Below are 7907 nucleotides of genomic sequence, written 5' to 3' on the forward strand. Positions count from 1 at the left end.
ATTCTGTATGGAATGGCTTGTTTGTGCTAAGGTTGACCTTGAGCTCGGAAGAATACTCAGTGGATGCTTGTGTGAGAGCATAGCAGATAGGGTGTGTGATTGAAACACAGAGTCACGAAGAGAAAAATATTCCCATGTAATTGAATTAAATTAAGATCATGTTGGAGTCATAAGGAGTTATGATATAAATGTTAAAATGAGCTAATGATAAATCATGTTGTGAAAGTGAAAAGTAAAACAACATATATTAACTGATGGAGAAAAGTATATTCACGTGCGATAGAGTTAATGACTGATAATGTTAAAGTATAGAAAAGAAGGAAATAAAACTGTTTATGTGAGAGAGGGGGAAGCAACAGGGTGACTTAAAACAGGGTGACACAGATGTTATAATTGTATGATGTGGGCATCAATGAGGGGAGGAGAGAAGGGAGAACATGCATAAAAACTAGAGATGGCACGATACCATTTTTTTTATGTCTGATAACGATATCATAAATTTGGATATCTGCCGATACCGATTTGAATCCGATATAGTGTACTTCTTTTTTAATACCTTGCTGCATTTTGTATGTGACAGGGAGGACTCAGGCGCAGACTGAAATCACAGAAAACTGAATTTTATTTACACACTCCCGGTGCACTATATACTATATACAGGTGAAGGGGAAAGGGGCCAAGGTTCCCAGGGTTACAGGGAAGAATCAGGAAAGCGTCCTCTCTTGCTCAGCTCCACACGAACAGCACAATTTACTTGGAAAGGTCCTTTTCTCACACACGCCACTCTCACTGCTCCACTCACGAACAGGCTTTGGTGTCCAAACTTCCAAACCGAGCACGAAGAATCTGTACACAGAGATCAGGAATTAACGTGGAGAATCTTCACGAAGAGAACTCAAAATTGGCTTAGGCTAAAGTAGCACTGACAAGCGTTACTCAATAGTCCAGCGGCAAGGTGCTCTCAGTCACTGCCTTAAGTAGTGAGAGCAAACGAGGTGAGGAGCCACAGGTGATTGCTTGCAGGTGGTGAAAGCCAGGGGCGGGAGCCCACAATGAGCTCCGCCCAGGCAGCGTGTAGAGAGTGAGAGGAGAGAGAGACAAAAGCAAAACACATGTAGCCACACAGGTCCAGCTGGGCAGGCACGGGGACCATGACAGTATCAGTTCATACTCAAGTTTAAAAAAAACCCCACTAAAGCTATTCTGTTATACCTGTATGCAAAAAATACACTGCACCCCAAATATTTCATAGTTCAGCAACACTGATCAATCTAATAAACTTAAACCTGCACAATCCTCCCTGTTCTGGTATTTTAAAGAGTACTTAGCGGAAATATTAACCTAACTAATAGGGTTGCCAACTCCCAGCAAAAAAAAATAGGGAACCACACCCCACCCTCCGCCTCGTGGTGCTTAATTTAACGCACGTGTAAAAATAAATAAATAAATAAATAAATAAAAATGCACAGAAATCAATTATTTTTCCACAATAATTAAATAGATTCAACATCTTTCCTCAACAGAATTGCAGACTGCACCAACACGTTCTCACTCCCAACTCGTCAAATGTGTGACGCATGGTCAGGCTCCCTCTGCTTCACTTATCGACACGCAGGGTACCCCCCTCGCGTCGAGAATTGACGTGCAGGGTCCTCTTATTGAACACTATAGAGCTCCCTAAACATTGTTTATTGATGACAAGAGATTGCCGCGGAAGAGCCTGTTGTCCGTATATTTTATTAAACCCTGATTCTTTTGTCCCCATGATAGAACGGAGAAAACCCGACTCATAGTGGTCAAAACATTTTATATTTCTTTTTATTCAATCATCTTCCGGAAGAGAGAGACCCCTGCACAGCCCAAACGCCAGTTGCAGGATCTCTAACATTAGAACCTAAGAACATCTCACATATAGGTATTATTTTGGTACTTTACACGTCACAGTTTCGATACCAACATTCCTTATATGGCAAAGTTCCTCTTTTCTGTGTCTTATTTATTAATATGCCTGTGCACTAAAACTTCCTGTGCAGCTTGCAATAACTTCCCCTTTCTAAGGTCTGTTGCCAGGGCAACCTGTCTGAACTTAATTTCACTCTGTCTGTTGCTCATACTCTACAAAAAAACATGCAGTTTCCTGTCAGCCTGTGACCTAGTCTCAAAGCTGGCCTTCTTTTATACATAAAACAATCTAATGAGCAGATACGCATAAAAAAAATATCTCTCTATTTCTTAACAATTTATACATTTCCGAAATCACATTGTAGTGACGTGTACTGAACACAATATATTATATAATGTAAGCAACTACCTGAGAAACAGCAAATACAGCACCGTTTTTATGGTGCTAGCTTAAAGTTACGGTGTAAACGTTAGCTTCTATTGTAGTAAAGCTGTTACTGTTTAAACGATGTTAGGACAGAAATATTAGCTTCTGTCATGACTGATGAAGTTACTAGTTAATAAAGTTTCCAGTAAAGTGTTTAATCACAGCCACAGATTGACAGTAAATATCTCAATTAGCTTCAATGCATCTGTAATAAATATGTGCACGTTTCAGTGCTTCGTTTAAACTGTATGATACTTATACTGACCCAGGGTCAGTGTAAATACAATCCTAGCTGTGTGAACAAAGCCTGGCTCCTTTAATCCTGCATGACAAACCTCAGGATGCAGGTTATTATTACTCTTTCCTGCTGGCACACCTGTCACACCTGAGAGTCAGCTAGAAGCTTACAGTGACGTGGACATCATGCAAAGACTGCCAGACTCTGTAATACTGTAAATGATCAGTGAGTCAGGTTAACACTAAACTTTAAACAGTACCTCTGTGTCTCGGTGTGCTGAACATCTAGAATCAGGATTGAGTCAGGCTGCATCAGGTGAATCTGTTATTTGTAAATATCAGTATTTTTCATTCAGGTGTGGGGATAATATGTAAGACTGCAGTGAAGCGATGTACCAGATTAATCCCTGGCCAAAGGTATCGTACTTAAATCAGACTACTGATCCAGCCACATCAGCCTTTTGTGAGGTCTGTTTAAAGTAGATTTAAAATGAACTGCAGGTTCCTGAGAGGTGGACTGTGAGCACAGAAACACATGTTCATACATACAGCTGCAGCAAGCTTACAGTAATTTTAAATAGATTTGTTACTCTGATGTCTGTCTCTCTGTTAGTCCTCTGACAGACTGGTACCTGTCCAGGTGTGCTCTACCTATGACTACTGGGACAGGCTCTAGCTCCTGTAATAGAAAGTTTCTATTATTCTCATTTAAAGTATTTAAGTGCTTATGCATTTGCTTAGTTGTGACACTGTTATAGACTGATCAGTGAAAGTTTCTAAAACTAATGAACTTACTTCAGCATCAGGAGTTTGAGAAAACAACTCCCTTTACAGGTGCTGATAAGGCCAAGGGCACAAAACAGCTTAACCATTGATCTGTTAGGTTTCATAGCGAGGCGTGTGAAGTGTGGTATGATCAGTTTGTAACTTCCTCCCTCTTCCTTGGAATGCATAAAGGAGTAGAAGCATGACTTCTATGGCAGAGCTGACATGACTGAACTGTGATGTTTGATGTGTGTTGGCTCTCCTGCGCGCAGTAATAAATAGCTTGATCACAGCTCTTTCTGTGTTGCAGACTTTATTTACAAAATTCCACGACACCCCCCCACCCTCCCACTGTGAACCTGAATTGAATATTCTGAAGAAAATGAATGAATAGACTGACATTTGTTTAAATACTTCTAGAAATCTGAGCTGTTGGTGTGGTAATAATATTAGAGCTGGCAATCTTTCCTACTGAATCTCTATTATGAGTCATGTTAACTGAGATTGATTCTGTGTTTACCTGACAGCCTGGACAAATGTGCTGTGTGAAGGATGTAAATCAAATCAGATCTTAACTGCTTACATTTAAAGAACCTGTTCATATTTAATTGAAATATGAACCAATGATTTTCTGATTGCTGATTCCAAGAGAGTCTTTGTGGAAATCCTGTTTGGCTTTTTGTTATTTTAATTCTCTTTTCTGTTTTCCAGAACAGTTCTCCACAGTCACTGTCCACATGGGTCAGTGGGACCAAGAAGCACTCTGCTAATGTGTGGACTCTGACCAGCAACATCCAGCAAGACCCAGACAGCGTTTTCTATCTCCCAGCTGGAGTTTTTTGTCTGTCTGTGACTGGAGAGTCAGATTTTTGTTGAGCTTCACACTTGCAGAGGTAAGTCAGTTTGCAGAGATCCCTCCCACCCTGGCTTTATGTGCTAGATTTCTTATCTGAAACAGTAATATTTCACTGACTGCTGCTTATACCACAGGCTAATACACGCTACTGATCCCTGATGGGAGAATCATCAATTTTGCCAACAAAGAAGCCTGGTGGATGTTTGTTTACAGACTGATGATGGGACATCATGCTCTGCATCTTCAAAGTTTGCCTCCTCATTATTATTCATACACAGTAATGTGAAGCATGCTTATATCTAGTATAACTGGACCAACCTGGTGCTCTTCATTTATGGAGGCTGAGTCTGAATGTTGGATGTTGTGTATCTCGTGTTCTCTGGGCTTTGTTGTCCTCAGTCTTTTTGCAGGATCAGAAAACAAAACCAGGAGGTCCGTAAATGTTTCTTCTCCAGTTGGATGATGATAAGACTGTGACACAGGATGCCACCTTGAGTCTAGTGATGAAGCAAAGCTCAGGAAGAAGTGTGATTAAATGGTACCCACATGTGTGCTGCTGAGAAGGATGTACAGGGGCACCTGCAGCCAAATCCAAGCCTCCTCAGGTTAGTTGTAGTTGCAGAACGCTATAGGACTGATGCATCAAATGTTTGATTAAACGGATGAAAAAGAGAAATTTCTTCCCTATAATTATCACTTTTAAAAATCTTTAGCAACTTCAAGTCTGTCAGCGTGCTGAGGTCACAGAAACAAGAAAAGAAGCTTGACTTCAGAGTGTTGTTTACAGTTTTCTGTCATCATGATCTCCCCTGAAGTTTATCACTATTACCCAAGCAGTAAGTCCACAATACTGTAATGAAGATTCTGACTTTGGTCATGGTTGTATAATATTTTAATAATATACAATTATTTTTTGTAATTCATATTTTTTCAGTTAATCAAAAATTTACTTTGTGAAATTTGTATTTGAGAATGCAGAATGTGGCAATATATTTTTGTTCAATATTAAATTTCTTTCAGTTGCAATTGTTAAATAAAAAAATAGAAAAATATTCTTATAATTTAGCAAACTAATTTATCAAATACATATATACATATATATATATATATATATGTATGTATCTGTATTAGTTTTAATAAATTAATTTGACACCTGTATTGAAAATACCATATTGTATTCATACAGAATCAGTATGGTATCATTGTTTGTCTGTTCACTGATTGCTGAAACTAAGAGCTAGTTTGATCTATTTAGATCTAAAGTATCCAAAGTTGAGCTCTAATGTTTCTTCACCCTTGTGTGTGTGATATGTGATTTCCTACATGCTGGCAGAGTAGAGCAGCAGTTTGTGCTCACAGATGGTGACGGTGTGGAGAGACGGTGGTGTTTCCTCAGAAGAACCAGCAGAGTCACAAAGGGCATCAGTCCATCTCACCACCTTGACATGCTGACTGATGCTCATCTACACTGCACAAAGGAAATCAACTGACCGAGGTTTGTCCAGTGCAGTGTTATGAAATGTATATTTGTTTTGTGCTTACAGATATGTTTTTCTTGACAGAGGCTCTGCAGAGGTTAGACAAAGCAGAGAAAACATGTGCTTTACATTTTACTGTGATTTACTGGGATATTTGTTGCCTGATGTTCAGTAGGAATGGAGAAATGGAATCAAAGGGAGAAGTTTTTGATGTTTTTGTAATGATGTAAGTAAATCTTCAATATTATTTACTTGCTTGGTTATATTAGGAGTGTTTCTGAGTGAGGGAGAGAGGAGTCATCATCCAGGTAAAGTGACGTGGATCAGTGGACACACTTGTCTCCCCTTTAAAGGAGATACTCGTAGAGAGAGACGATCCGAGTCATCCTTAAATGTTAGTGCTTTCAAATACACAAACATTTTTAAAGGACAAAAATGAACATCCAACTTTGACTGTAACACAAAATAAATCTTTGCATGTGTGTTTTCAAACTCTCAGATGGGCAGGATATCAGTCTTGGACTGTCTAACCTGCAGGAGCAGCACTGAATGACCACCACACATGAGCATGTTCCTGCAACATTCAGCATCTGATCTGCCATCTGTGTGCTTCTGCTTTTGGTAAGTAGAGTTACCTAACTACAGTAACTCTAAACACATGCCATCCATTTCTAACGGCCTGGTTACTTCCTGTCAGTTATTTTAGAAACCATGTGGTCACCTGACCTAACACTGTTTCTTCTTCTTCCCCTTAATGTTGAAGTGTCAAATGTCAAACAGCTGGAGAGAAAACTACACCAGTGTACTGGGATGTTTCACCAACACATGCCAGATGCTGTTCCTTCATGGTGACATCGCCAGAGACAGCCCCGCCCACCTCAGGACCTCGCCATTGATCATGATGATTATAATGATGACAGCAAGCGGAACTAAGACTGTAAAAATCCACAACCAGAATGTTTAGATGCTTACTAATTATTCATGAATACTGAGAGCCTCTTTCTGTGTTTTGTCTGTTTTGGGTTTTTTTACCTCATTAGTTACTAACAAAGTTCAACAAACTCACACAGTTTACATTCTGTATGTTTCCATCTTTACCAGCCACAGTCTAAATGCAATTAAGAAAATAATCCTTAGAAATCGTCGTTTTTCTCTTTTGTAATTGATGATAATTCAGTGAATATACTGCGCTGCTTCCTTTTAATGCGTCACACATTGCTTAAAGTTTTTCAGTGTCCAGTTATTTTTTACTGTTGTTTGAATTCTCTGTATGTTTGACCCTGTAGACTGTTTGATGGACTGCTTGTCTTCCTGTTTGTAACTGCCGCCTGTTTTTGACTAAAGATTTGGATTTCTGACTTTAACACAGCCTCTGCGTGTCCTCCCTTTGTGTCCTCTTCCTCTGTGAATGTGTTGCATGTGTCACAGATTCATTTTATTAACAGCTTTCCCACAGTGAGTTGCATCAGCATTCATTCACAGCACATTTGAGAATCATTCAGATTGATACAGTGATCTTACAGTCAGAATTATCCTGACAGAGTGCCACTGTAAATTATCTTTCATCAGGTAAATTTTAAAGTTCAGTATTTCAAAGCAGGCGTTATGAAGAATCATACTGGCATCAGGACTGTAACAATATGTACTAACAAAGTCAAAGTTTTTTAATTATGCTAGAATATTGGAAGACAATCAACTTTTAGTGTTTTCTGCATATTAATTATACTGAAATAGAGATGGTGACCATAACTGTACAGAAGCACTAAACAACTGACAATCTAACAAACATCATTGGCCTGAGCCGTCATGCACAGTGAGTCTGATCCATTGCTGTGAGAGTCTGACAAGCATGTTTCTGGTCAGTTTGGAAGAAATAATATCACAATCTTGATCTTTTTTTCAATATTCCTTCTCTTTTACAATATAAACTCTGATCAAAGCTACTTATGTTCACAGTATGTAATAATAGTGACAGTCCAGGGCATTGTGGTCTGTTGAGCTAGGGTTAGGGTTAGCAATTCAGACATATGTAATCAATATTACTCTTGCTGGATATAACAAACACCTAGGAATTCATATTATAATTCGATTTTCATAAAATATTCATATTCAGTATCAGTCATTTTATATTATAACCATGTATCCACCCAGGCTCATGGTGGGGCAGGGCTCTGTCCTGGGATGAAAGGTAATGTACACCCTGACCAGGTATGCAGTCTGTCAGAGTTGTTTTCAATATTTG

At 39.0% G+C, this 7907-nt stretch overlaps 1 long non-coding RNA gene across 2 annotated transcripts; it reads left to right on the forward strand.

Moving 5' to 3' along the window:
* Positions 1-2921: 2921 nt before the first annotated feature.
* LOC109194493 (uncharacterized) lies at positions 2922-6509 on the forward strand. Of its 2 annotated transcripts, XR_003214839.1 has the most exons (7): positions 2922-2983; positions 4043-4224; positions 4322-4435; positions 4587-4792; positions 5935-6059; positions 6165-6286; positions 6429-6509. It is a non-coding gene; the product is annotated as an uncharacterized LOC109194493 (long non-coding RNA). The 2 variants fall into 2 exon arrangements; XR_003214840.1 differs by lacking the exon at positions 4322-4435.
* Positions 6510-7907: the final 1398 nt, after the last annotated feature.

The sequence above is a fragment of the Oreochromis niloticus genome, linkage group LG18 (genome assembly GCF_001858045.2).
Source record: "Oreochromis niloticus isolate F11D_XX linkage group LG18, O_niloticus_UMD_NMBU, whole genome shotgun sequence".
NCBI classification, from domain to species: Eukaryota; Metazoa; Chordata; class Actinopteri; order Cichliformes; family Cichlidae; genus Oreochromis; species Oreochromis niloticus.